The following is a 14,438-nucleotide window of genomic DNA, read 5'->3' as shown; positions in this document are numbered from 1 at the left end:
GCTGGAAAAGAGAGAGTTAAAGGGTTAGTTCACCCAAAAATGAAAATTCTGTCAGTAATTACTCACCCTCATGTTGTTCCAACCGCGCAAGACCTTCGTTCATCTTCGGAACACAAATTAAGATATTTTTGATGAAATCTGAACCATGTCTCACTCCTCCGTAGGCTGCTATGTGACCGAAACTTGCTGGCCCTGAAAAAAGTTTTTAAAGAGATCATTAATATAGTCCAAGTGACTCCAGTGGCTCAATCTTAAGTATATCAAGCGACGAGAATACTTTTTGTGCGCAAAAACAAACAAAAATAACGACTTTATTCCACTATTAATTTCCTTCTCTCTGGACCTCTAGTTGGTTCGCGTAGTGTTTTTGCGCAGCGCGTCTCTGTTACACGTCACCACGTAGGCTCACTATTGGCCGACGCCGGTCATGTGTGTGATGCGTGATGACGTGCAACACAGACGCGCAGCGCAAAAACACTACGAGGCCCAGAGAGAAGGAAATGAAAAGTGGAATAAAGTCGTTATTTTTGTTTGTTTTTGTGCACAAAAAGTATTCTCGTCGCTTGATAAACTTAAAGGAGCTATGTGGAGGTTTTTACTTAAAAAAATCTTTAAGATAGAGTTTTCATTTGTACATGTATGGGCCAACCATGATGTAATAAAAAGAATGACACCTTGACTGTCCACCACGGTTGCCTCTAACAGCCTGTAGGCTCAATTGTGTGTGGAGGAGTCGGGCCCGAATCGGCGTGAAAATTCTCAAAATGTGACGTCATGCGCGTTCTTGTCTACTTGGGCTTACATCCGTACGGCACGGCAGCCATTATTAAGCAGCGGCAATCGGTAGTGTTTTCAAATGGTGTTTTCTTACCTCAAACATTATGCTGGTGAATCTCTATGAGCCGTCAGTGGTTGCTGCGGCAACCCTGGTTGATGTGGTCGTGCTCGTATGAGCGACGCGTGTGCGCACCGAGAACGAGCATGAGACTGGCTACAGTTCCTCTAACGGCCACTGGTGTCAGTAACCGTTAGAAATTTCAGAACCTACGCAATGCTCCTTTAATATTGAGCCACTGGAGTTACTTGGACTATATTAACGATCTCTTTAATAACTTTTCTGGGCCAGCAAGTTTCGGTCACATAGCAGCCTACGGAGGAGTGAGACATGGTTGAGATTTCATCAAAAATATCTTAATTTGTGTTCCGAAGATGAACGAAGGTCTTACGCGGTTGGAACAACATGAGGGTGAGTAATTACTGACAGAATTTTCATTTTTGGGTGAACTAACCCTTTAAAAGTTTCTGTTGCAATATCAAGTTCTTCTAAGCTATCTGGGATACTGAGATGATGAAACTGATCAGGAAGATTATTGATAAAGCAATCTTTAGTAGCAGAAGCGATAGGTCTAACATATTTGAAACACGGAGTCGGCATTGCAGCCTTGGCTAAATTAAGTTTACACGAGACTAGATAATGATCTGAGATGTCATCGCTCTGCTGCAGAATTTCAACGCCATCAACATCTATTCCATGTGATAATATTAGATCTAGAGTATGATTACGACAATGAGTAGGTCCTGACACGTGTTGTCTAACTTCAATAGAGTTTACAATGTCTTTAAATGCCAATCCCAATGCATCTTTTTCATTATCGATGTGTATATTAAAATCACCAACAATTAGTACTTTATCTGCAGTCAATATTAATTCTGACAGAAAGTCCACAAATTCTTTGATAAAATCTTTATGGTGCCCTGGTGGCCTGTATACAGTAGCCAGCACAAATCTCAAACGTGATTTATCATTAAGTAAGGGATAATGTGAAGCGGAGGGATCTTGAATCAGCCTGAAGGGGTTGTTATTCACTATAACAACCGGCTCACTATACATTATCCCGCTTATTACATGGATACCTACAAAATAAATAAATAATTTGACACAAATTATTAATTTAAAAATGAGTTTATTGATTTAAAAACGATTGTATTGCTTCCGCTAAAGAAAATAGTCCGTTCCGCATCCATAGCAACGCGCTGTTTTTCATGGCAACGGTCTGTTATACTTTGCAGCGGTCTGTTATCAAGAAATAACAGACCGCATTCTACATTGGAATTCAGCCAAGCCATGTAATAATACTATATATTTTTACATTAAGTACTAACACTTCAAAATAATTATATTTAAAACTTGATTTCTTAGTGGTTTTGAAAATATTACTATAAATTACAGCAACTCCTCCCCCTTTGCGTTTCAGACGAGGCTCATGTTTATAACAGTAATCTTGCGGGGTGGACTCATTTAAAGTAATGTAATCGTTTGGTTTTAGCCAGGTTTCTGTCAAACACAGCACATCTAGGTTATTATTAGGGATGTCCCGATACCACTTTTTCACTTCCGATACCGATACCGATGCTGCAGCTTTGGCTATTTGCCGATACCGATATCAATCCGATATTTTTATTTTATTCTTGAACTAATACTACTAATAATAAAATATAATGGAAGCACTTTGCTCAATTAGCCACATAAAAACATCTCACTCAAATGGAGAACAAATACTTCTCCAGTATATAGTCCACAACAACAGTTGATAATGAAAGACTGCCAGCCTTTATTCAAAAGACCTTGAGATATGTTTGGTAACCTGAATGAATTTAAAATTAATTTGCTATATTTCAGATCAATATATTTGTTTCCTTAAAATTTTAATTAACTTTAACTTTATTCTCATCTGAATTATAAATAATTTATTTCTGTATAAAATAATACTACTTTTAAAAACACATTTGATTTTCTTTTTTATTCAATGTAGAATGTGTAACTTACAAATAAACAGATTAGTGCTCTGTTTTAGGACAAGAAATGAAAACCAATGCAATGATGAATGTCCAAAAGATGAGATCATTTTTGCTTTTAAACAGCGCGCGCGTTCAGTACGAATACGTACCGTTCCACCCCTAATGGGTATTGGATTATAGATATCGGATAATTTTTTTTCTCCCCTCCGATATCCGATCTAGCATTTTGGGCCAGTATCGGCACGATACCGATGCCGTAGATCGGATCGGGACATCCCTAGTTATTATCTGAAATCATATCATTAATAATGAGTGTTTTTGAAGTAAGCGATCGAATATTCAGCAACCCAAGCTTTAGCATTTAATCTGTAAATATAAATCTGTATTATAGCTGTTTTTTATTTGTTGAACATCAATTAAATTTTTAACCTTAGATGGGTTTAAACGTTTTTTGGATTTCCAAATTCGGGGAACAGACACAGTCTCTATATGATGATTTCATTTCATTTCATTTATTAAGATCCCCATTAGCGCCTGAAATCTCAGTTGCTATTCTTCCTGGGGTCTCCTCTTCATTACATCACAAATTTACATAATTCATTATTTTGTACATTATTCACACACACACACCCACTCACACCCATCCACAAACTGGACATCATCTACAATAGCCCAATGCAATTAAATAAATAAACAAACAAACAAAAAATGCTATACATTTGAACATATAATCCATAAATAGCTCTCCAATACAAACTATAAAACATCTTTCCATATTACCATACTCTTCCAGCATCATGACTCTTGTGTGAACAGAAACAATTTTAATTTCTTTTGAAAACAATTTCTGTTATTTTCCAACAACAAAAATCCTGGTAATCCATTCCATGCAACCATGGCCCGATAAAAAAACTGCTCTCTGAAACTGATTAGTTCTTACTTGAGGCAGAACACATCGCATTCCAGTGGTTTGTCTTGTGCAGTAATTATGTTGATCAGCAAAAAAATGTCAAATTTCTATAAATTATTTCAGGAGTTTTTGTTTCAATGATATTATGAATAAATGATAAAAGAAAATATTTCAATCTATATTTTACAGTTAACCATGCCAAATTATTGTGCATTGTGATTATATTAGTTGTATATGGACAACCCAAAATGATACGTGCCACTTTATTCTGTGCGACTTGCAATTTGTATAAATTATTTTCATTGGTATTTGACCAAACAACTGACGCGTAGTCTAAATGAGCTAATACTAAAGATTGGGCTAATCGTTTGGTCAGCCATTTGGGAATAAATTTCTTACAGTATCTGATTATTCCCATACTACGACCCATTCTTTGCAATATTTTATTTATTTGGTTATTCCAAGACAGTGAGCTATCCACAATTACACCCAATAGATGAATTTCTTCTACTTGCTGAATCACATTTCCTCCTATATCTAAGTGCAATTTTAATGATGGCTTAAGAAAATATTTTGACCCAAGTATCATACATTTTGTTTTACCTGCATTAATAAGTAATTTATTGTCAGTAATCCATTGTATGACCAAGTCTAACTCCATATTTAACATAATATTCAGTTGATCTATATCTCTTGCTGATTGACACAATGTTGTGTCATCTGCATACATTGCCATGGTTGCATGTTTAATTACAAGTGGAAAATCATTTGTGAAAAAGGAAAATAGAAGGGGTCCTAAACAACTGCCCTGGGGCACCCCACAACTCATTTCTTCCACCTCAGAGTAGCTACCATTAAAGTAAACTGTGTACTTACGTTTTCTAAGATAGCTTTCAATCCATCTAACAGCAGTTGATTCAAATCCATAACAAAATAACTTTTTTAATAAAATATTATGGTCTAGAACATCAAAGGCTGCGCTTAGATCTAAAAATACTGTGCCCACTAAATTCTTATTATCAATTTCCTGTAGCCAATAATCAGTTAAAGCTACAATATGCAAGATTTTTTGCCGCTAGAGGGCGCTACATTCCAAACAACAACAACGGCGTAGCTTGATGACGATGTGAAGGAGCATGGAATGATGGGAACTGTCGTTTTAAACTCCACCGTGGATGTAAATCAGTCAGACGGGAATCGAAAAATCATGTTCATGGATGAGGCTAAGTTCTGTTTTTATAATGACATGCTTTTTGTGGCAAGGGGGGCACGGTTCAGCGTGGTCTGTAATGGGAGAGAGAAGAGACGAGAGGGACGCAAGTAGGTCAAGTGCAAATGACGAACACCTGTGTCTTATTGCTGTGATCCGCGTGGAGAGACCGCTTATAAGCCGCGCGCTGGAACGAGAGAGAGACTGAAGAGAAAACTGGACGCAGAGAAAGAAAACCGGTGGATCCGAGCTCTCATTTTTTAACTGTTTTGTGCGTCGCGGTTGCCACGGTGAATGCGCGTTGTGCACGACTTTTGTTTGTTTTGCTTTATTTTAATAAAGTACGAGTCCCAGTCACGCCGACCCCTGTCGTCTTCCTTCCTGACTCTTGAACCTCACACTTTTATTTAATTAAAATGAATTAACCGCAAGATAAGTAAGGTTTAATACTAAATTGGTTATCATAGATGTTACTGTATGTCGAATTCATTGTTGTGATAACGCGGCACAGTTTTACGTGTTCTAAACAATTGTTGTAAAAGTACATTCGAACATACCCACATCATTTGCCAAAATCCTGATTAATCTTTATGTATAACACATGCTATATTTATTTACATGGCCATAAACACCGGACGTGATAAACAATGTCAATAAACTAAACACAAATCTAAAGCAATAATACTTCCCTTACATAAACATAACTATTACCGAATGCTACATTTGTAAAATATAAAATTAAGCATGTTTTGTCGACAGAACCAGCTGCAGTCGGTAAAGAATAATTGTGTTCCATAACGACTGCACAAACAAGCTAACGTTTGTTGCTTGATAGACGCTACAACTTCCGCATTTGTCCAGGACTCCACGTACGAGCGGAAACCGAGGGTAACGCGGATATGACGCAATTGACCTGCGACTCCCAGATCTCCCCTGCTCTAACGCCCCGTTTCCTTGGTTAAAATCGCAATTTTCTCACGATTTAAAAATAGTTGGAAACATTTGGGATATTGTAAGTAATCAACTTAACAAAATATATAACACTGGCCTTGAGATTATGGGATATTTTAATGCAAAATTCTTGCATATTGTACCTTTAACTGAGTGAGTGCTGTTGTTGTGGAATGACCCATTTTATAAGCATGCTGATACATTGTGTTTAACCCATTTACTTCCAAATACTCTTGTATTTGATCATACACAACTTTTTCCATCACTTTGCTTACTGCCGGTAATAAACTTATTGGTAACACTTTAAAATAATGGTTCATTAGTTAACATTAGATAACATATTAACTAACATGAACTAACAATGAGCAATACATTTGTAGCAGTATTTATTAATCTTTGTTAATGTTAGTTAATAGAAATACAGCTGTTCATTGTTTGTTCATGTTATTTCACAGTGCATTAACTAATGCTAACACAGACAACCTTTGATTTTAATAACGTATTAGTAAATGTTAAAATTAATATTAACTAAGATTAATAAATGCTGAATAAGTATTGTTCATTCTTAGTTCATGTTAACTAAGGTAGTTAAGTAATGTTAACTAATGAACCATTATTTTAAAGTGTTACCAACTTATTGGTCTGCTGTTCTGACCTGAAAACTGTTCTTTGTTATTTTTTATTAAAGGTGCCGTAGAATGAATTATTTTATTATTTTATAATGTTTCCTGGGGTGCCCTTATAATGTTAGTATGTTTTTTAGATCAGAATTTGTTATAATTTAGAAATAAAAGGCATATTTCCTAGCCTGATTTCATCACCTGATTTGAACACACTGTTTGAAGGGGCGTGTCTGCTGTGAGACTTCAGTGTTGTTGCCCACTGCTGTGATTGGCTGACATGCTTGCATATGAAATATCTGGCATTACATGTAGAACTATCTGGAAAACTTTTAGCCTACTATTACAGCTTTTATACGTTTTTACTATTACAGCTATCGGGATTAACGAATCATGAGAAGTTTTTTAAGTATTTAGATCTATTCCAGCATTGAGCAGATGACAGCCTATTGATCGCGTGAATGAAGATCTTATCACTGCAATGCGATTTACTGCATAAACAGTGTTGAATGACTTTGAGAGAAAGATTATCTGTCTGAACTTGAACAATTACACATCAGAAATTCACATAACCCACTGGTTCTTCAGAGGCTCGGATGAAGGAGCTAAAAAAATATTTTTGTGTTCATTTGTAGTTACATCCAAACTGAGCAACTGCCATGCTTCGTTCGCTCGTTTGCAAGTCACGATGTCTCTCGAGGAAAAAACAATATCGCGCTGGATCTAGATAACACAGTGTAAATTATCGTTAATAAAATCACTACTTAGCGCTTGCGGGAATATAACGTTAGTTGAAATTGCCCCCTTCGTCCGTTTGAGACGCCGAGAGAAGCCTGGCTGCTTGATATTGTTCCAGGTTAGAAAAACAGTCCGCGGTGAAATGGGCAGAGCAACTAACAACTTCGAATTAAACTGTAGCGGTATCCGATTATAGAGAGATCTGCCATTTTCCCTCCTGCTTGTTTCTTCACCTGCAGAACTTCTAATGATTCGGCTGCGCAGTTCCGCCAGGCAACTGAACATGGGCTGGCATATGCAAATTTTTAGAGGCGTACATATTAATGATCCCGACTGTTGCGTCACAGTCGGTGTTATGTGGAGATTCGCCTGTTTTTCAGGGGTGTTTTTCAAAAACGAGATTTAAATAAGAAAGAGAAAACTATGGTGTTTGAGACTCACTGTATGTCATGTCCATGTACTGAACTCTTGTTATTTAACTATGCCAAGATAAATTCAATTTCACATTCTAGGGCACCTTTAAAGCCACACCGCGGACTTTGTGACCTAAAGAGTTGACGCATACAAGTTATTTTAAATGATTCCTCAGGCCAATATACAGCGTTTGACACTATTAATGCTCCGAGCGGGGCTGCCCTCTTGAAATACCGCCTATGTAAGTTTGGAGAAGACGGACCGTCATTAGCCAGGTCATGTGACCTGGAGAACGTATCGCTTTACGGCCGTCACGTGACCATAGGCTCTGACAGAGTCCTGCACGGGTCCGATTTTGTAAACCCGCACCCGCCCGTACCCGCAGTGCTTCAAACCGCATCCTACCCGTTATCCATCAACAGCACTAATTAAAATCCGCACCCGACCCGACCCGCTTAAAATAGAACCGCTACCCGACCCGCACCCGAAATAAAATCAGTTTAGACAATCACATTATAGACACATAACAAAAATGTTTATTGCCAGGTCATACAGAAGTTATTACAGGACAATTAACACAAGGACAACTTCAGCCGAATCTGTCAAAAGGCTGGTACATGAAGAACATGGCTAACGTTATGTAAGACTGAAAATATTGGTTGCGGCCTGGTCTATGAGACAAAGGGGCCTTGCTGGCTAATTAGCATTCGACCTCCCCCATACAGCCTGACTTCCTCTCAGAAACAACAAAGAACTCACTCAAGAACATGGTTTGATGCGAATGTTGATCAATAACTTATGTTTTTGGTGTCATTTGAAAGGTCTCAAAGTGAGTGGTACAGATATCTCATATCCAGATAGATAAAATAAAAGGTAATAAGGTTTATAGAAGTTTAGAGAAAACTGGTTACGCCATTTGAGGGTGGTCTTCCTCATCCCCCATGTCACCTGGGCAAACAGTATAAAGGAAGTTGTGCTTGCTCTATCTGGGCTCTGGTACTTGGCTGGTGAGAAACGGAATAGGTGGTAGCTCTCTCTCTCTCTCTCTCTCTCTCTCTCTCTCTCTCTCTCTCTCTCTCTGTGCGCATGTGCGGAGTGAGTGTGGAAGGAGCCGGTTGTTGGGAGTGAAAGCGTTCCTCTGTTTGAGTGAGTTTTCTTTACTTTTTCTTTTTCCTTCCTTTTTTTTCTTTTTCTTTTTATAGTTATAGATAATAGTTTTGTTTAGCTTTCCCCTGACTTCGGTCAGAGAGTGGGGATAATGGGGTCGGAAACGGGGGATCTCTCACAGTTAACCATCAAACATGGTTGTAAGTGTATGCCTGAGGCCGCGGTGTCAGTGGAAGATTGGCTGATAGCTGTGAGTGCAGTGATCGGTGGTGCAAACATTAAATCTGCCTCCCGTATGAATAAAGCCATTGTGTTCTTTCTTAGTGAAAGCCAAATGGTGGACGAATTGATTGAAACTGGTTTGGTAATCAATGACATTTTTGTGCCTGTTTTGCCTTTGTCAAGCCCGGCCAAGAAAGTTATTTTATCAAACATACCGCCGTTTGTTAAAAACGAAAAATTAGAACAAATACTCCAGAGGTATGGTAAACTAGTGAGTGCTATTAAAATGATCCCTCTTGGATGTAAAAATCCCGAGATTAAACACGTAATGTCTTTCCGGCCTCAGGTTTTAATGATTTTAAACTCAGAGTGATCCATTAAATCTGTCATTGAAATTAAGCATCGATGGCAAAGATTACACTGTTTTTATTAGTTCAGAATCAATGAAATGCTTTGTGTGCGGTGAGTTTGGACATGTCAGACAAACTTGTCCGAGGCGAGACAGGCCAGTTCCGGCTGCAGGTGCGGAGAACAGCGAGAGTGTCACGGTTCATGAATTCACTGTCTCTCTCTCGTCTAACGTGCTGTTGTGTGTGTGTGTGTGTGTCTGTGGGCGTGGTCACTGATCATCAGTGATCAGTAGCGCCAGCTGGTTTCAATTGTATGTCTCTATATAAGCTCAGTAACTGGTGTCTCATGTTGTCAGATCGTTGTGGTTTCCCGGTGTGTTTCCCGTGCCTGTTCCTGTGTTTCCCTGTGCCGTTTTGGATCTTCCTGTCTTCGTCGTGTCTTCCTGGATTACCTGCACTCTTCTCAAGATCATCGAGCACTTCACGAGGGATCACCACAGGATTACTGCACCAGCACCAGTTGCCCACCGAGGTCCCTGCGTCACTATTCCACCAGCGTTTGTGTCCGTCCACCTGTCCCGCTGTGTTGGCGTTCATCTGTGTGCTGAGTTTCTGACCATCTGTGTGTTTTCAATAAAGAGCGTTGTTGCATATACATCCTGTCTGTCATCCGTTACAGAACGATCTGACCATCTATGGATGTAGCAGGCGCCACGAGTTGGGACGAGTTTGCGACTCGAAGCATTGCGAGAATGGACACCCAGGAGGAGAGCATCGCCAACACAGGTCGGGCGGTGCAAGCGCTTGTGACGCAGGTGTCCGAGCTCACCCAACAACTCCAACAGCTTAGAGTTCCCACTGCGCCGCCCACACTGCCCGTTCAGCCCAATCCACCAGAGCCGCCCCAGCAGCGCGAACCGAGACTACCGACACCAGAGGGATATTCAGGTGAACCGGAGTTTTGCAGAGCATTTTTGACCCGATGTTCTATGCACTTTTCATTACAGCCGCTGACGTTCAGTCAAGAACAGTCGAAGGTGGCATTCGTGCTGACGCTGTTGTCGGGCAAGGCGGCTCTCTGGGGAACGGCAGTGTGGGAGAATCAAGATCCATGCTGCGCCTCGTTCCAGGCACTCTCCGAGGAGATGAAGAGGGTTTTCGATCGTGCGGTGGCGGGTAGGGAGGCGGCCAGACTACTCGCCGATCTCCGCCAAGGTAACGGCTCGGTGTCGGAATATTCCATCCGGTTCCGCACCCTGGCTGCAGAGTGCCGATGGAACGAGGAGGCGCAGTGGGATCGATTCCTGCATGGGTTGGCTGACCGTGTCCAGAGGGAGATTTACATGCTGGACCTTCCACGCAGTCTGAATGGACTTATTGAGTTGGCGCTGCGAGTGGATGCTCGGCTGAGCAGAATGGGTCACTTCCAACAGAACCTTCCGTTTCGCGGGATGGAGAACCCGCGCTCTGAGAACCTGGACACGGTCAGTCCCGTTTGTGATCCCGAGCCCATGCAGGTGGGTAGAGCTCGGCTTTCCCGGGAGGAGAGAGAATGGCGGAGGTCCCAAGGACTGTGTCTATACTGCGGGAGGGCGGGTCACTTCATCCACTCGTGCCCGTTAAAAGATCAAGCCCGGTAGTAACAATGAGGCTACTATCGGGTGGGATCTCCGCCGAGAAGACCTCATCATCACCATCATCAGCTACTCTCCTTCCGGTAAGACTAAGGTGGGCAACCCACACGCACGACACCAAGGGTTTACTGGATTCGGGGGCAGAAGGTAATTTTATGGACTCAGAACTGGCTCATCATCTTCACATCCCGGTTTCCCTCTTCCGTACAAGATCTCTGTCAAGGCTCTCAATGGACAACAACTTCCTGACATTTCACACTCCACTGAACCTATCACTCTCATCACTTCTGGCAACCACACAGAGACTATATCATTCCTCCTCATGAACTCACCTCTTGCACCCATCGTACTCGGACATCCCTGGCTCACTTTACATAATCCCAGAGTCGATTGGGGTCACAATTCTGTTTCTATGTGGAGTAATACGTGTCATGAGTCATGTCTTGTGTCTGCGTGTTCGTCTGTACCTGTGTCTGTATTCCAGGAGGAGGCGGTGAATTTGTCTAACGTGCCCGGGGAGTACCAGGACCTGAGAGAAGTGTTCAGTAAGTCTCGTGCTGCTTCTCTCCCTCCACATCGTCCCTATGACTGTGCCATAGACTTAGTGCCAGGTGAGTCTCCGCCTAAAGGCAAGTTATATTCACTTTCTGTTCCAGAAAGGGAGGCTATGGAGAAATATATTTCTGATTCTCTAGCATCCAAATTCATTAGACCTTCCTCATCTCCAGCGGGGGCGGGGTTCTTTTTTGTGGGGAAGAAGGATGGATCTCTGCGACCGTGCATTGATTACCGAGGGTTGAACAACATCACGGTAAAGAATACTTATCCTTTGCCGCTGATGTCTTCAGCCTTCGAGCGGTTACAGGGAGCATCCATCTTCACAAAATTGGATTTACGTAACGCTTATCATTTGGTTCGCATAAGGAAGGGCGATGAATGGAAGACCGCGTTCAATACCCCCAGGGGGCACTTTGAATACTTGGTCATGCCCTTCGGGCTGTCCAACTCCCCAGCGGTCTTCCAGGCACTCGTCAATGACGTGCTGAGAGATATGGTTGACCAGTTCATATATGTCTACCTGGATGACATATTGATTTTTTCGTCTTCTCTCCAGGAACACGTTCAGCACGTCAGACGAGTGCTTCAGAGGTTGCTAGAGAATGAGCTTTTTGTCAAGGCGGAGAAATGCGTTTTTCATGCACAGTCTGTTCCTTTTCTAGGGTACATCGTCTCGTCTGAGGGAGTGCGTATGGATCCTGACAAGGCTAAGGCTGTGATAGATTGGCCAAGTCCAGATTCCCGTAAGGCCCTACAGAGGTTTCTGGGGTTTGCCAATTTTTATCGGCGTTTTATTCGCAATTTCAGCCAACTAGCCGCGCCTCTGACTGCCTTGACCTCCCCCAGAACGACGTTCAGGTGGTCCGATACAGCGGAAGCTGTATTCGCCAAACTGAAAAGCCGCTTCATTTCGGCTCCCATCCTCGTTGCCCCTGATCCATCACGTCAGTTCGTGGTGGAGGTCGACGCGTCAGAGGTGGGGGTAGGAGCAGTTCTTTCCCAACGTTCTTCCACAGACGACAAGATGCATCCTTGCGCGTTTTTGTCTCATCGTTTATCACCTGCCGAACGTAACTATGACATTGGTAATAGAGAATTGTTGGCAGTCAAGTTAGCGCTGGAAGAGTGGCGTCACTGGTTAGAAGGGTCAGGGGTACCTTTTATCGTATAGACCGATCATAAGAACCTAGAATATATCAGAACCGCCAAAAGACTCAACTCTAGGCAGGCTCGGTGGGCACTTTTTTTCGGACGTTTTGATTTTTCTCTTTCGTACCGCCCGGGTTCCAAAAACATCAAACCCGATTCCTTATCTCGTATTTTTGACCAATCCGAACGCCCGTCTACTCCCGAGTGTATTTTACCCGAGACATTAGTGGTCTCCACTCTCAGATGGGAGGTCGAATCGAAGGTCATGAAGGCCTTAGAAGGGGTAACGCCTCCGCCCGATTGCCCACCGAATCGTTTGTTTGTGCCAGAGGGGTGTCGGTCCGACGTCATTCAGTGGGGTCATTGTTCCAGCATAGCATGTCATCCAGGGGTAAATCGCACCAGTTTTTTGGTTAGGCAACGATTCTGGTGGCCATTAATTGCTCGCGACATCCGCAGTTTTGTTTTGGCTTGCTCAGTTTGTGCCACTGGTAAGACTTCCAATCGACCCCCGGATGGGTTACTCCAACCGCTGTCTGTCCCTTCGAGACCCTGGTCCCACATTGCGCTAGATTTTATTACCGCCCTCCCGCGCTCCCAGGGCAAGATGGTCGTTTTGACTGTCGTGGACCGGTTCTCGAAGGCGACTCATTTTATTCCCTTGCCCAAATTACCCTCAGCCAAGGAAACAGCGGTAACTGTCATAGATCACGTCTTTCGCTTACATGGCCTCCCGATGGACGTGGTTTCCGACAGGGGTCCCCAATTTGTGTCCAAATTTTGGCAAGAATTTTGTAAGTTACTGGGGGCGACTGTCAGTCTCTCTTCGGGGTTTCATCCTCAGAGCAATGGTCAAACGGAGAGAGCCAACCAAGATCTGGAGAGAGTGTTGCGATGTTTGGTTTCCAAGAATCCTTCCTCCTGGAGCCAACAACTCTCTATGGTGGAGTACGCCCACAATTCATTACCAGTGTCATCCACGGGCCTTACTCCGTTTGAATGTAGTTTAGGTTACCAGCCACCAGTTTTTGCTAGTACGGAATACGAAGTCGCGGTCCCCTTCCCCCCGCTCACGCCTTCTTCCAGAGGTGTCGCCACACTTGGACTAGAGCCCGTGAGACTCTTCTCCAAGTGGGGGCGCGCACCAAGGCTAAGGCCGATCGCCACCGGTCGAAGCCTCCCGTATACGTCGTTGGTCAAAAAGTGTGGCTTTCAACCAAGAACATTCCTCTCCGCTCCGTTTCTAATAAACTTGCTCCCAAATTCATCGGCCCGTTTCCTGTCACCAAGATCATTAGTCCGGTGGCAGTCCGTCTCAAACTTCCTCCTGCGTACAGGAGAATTCATCCCGCCTTTCATGTGTCAAAGATTAAACCTGTGTTTTGGGCACGCATTAATCCGCCAGTCCCGGTTCCCCCCTCGCCGCGTCTCGTAGATGGGGAACCAACTTATTCGGTTAACCGTATTCTGGACTCGAGAAGGAGGGGACGCGGATTTCAGTACCTGGTGGAATGGGAAGGTTACGGTCCGGAGGAGAGAAGTTGGGTTCCTGCTAGAGACATTCTGGATCACTCCCTTATCGATGATTACAATCGACAGGTAAGGCCGTCGGGGAACGCCAGGAGGCGTTCCTAGGGGAGGGGGTACTGTCACGGTTCATGAATTCACTGTCTCTCTCTCGTCTAACGTGCTGTTGTGTGTGTGTGTGTGTGTCTGTGGGCGTGGTCACTGATCATCAGTGATCAGTAGCGCCAGCTGGTTTCAATTGTATGTCTC

This window comes from Scardinius erythrophthalmus, assembly GCF_964197995.2.
Source record: "Scardinius erythrophthalmus genome assembly, chromosome: 11".
Taxonomy (NCBI): domain Eukaryota; kingdom Metazoa; phylum Chordata; class Actinopteri; order Cypriniformes; family Leuciscidae; genus Scardinius; species Scardinius erythrophthalmus.
Note: the sequence above shows the minus strand (reverse complement) of the source record.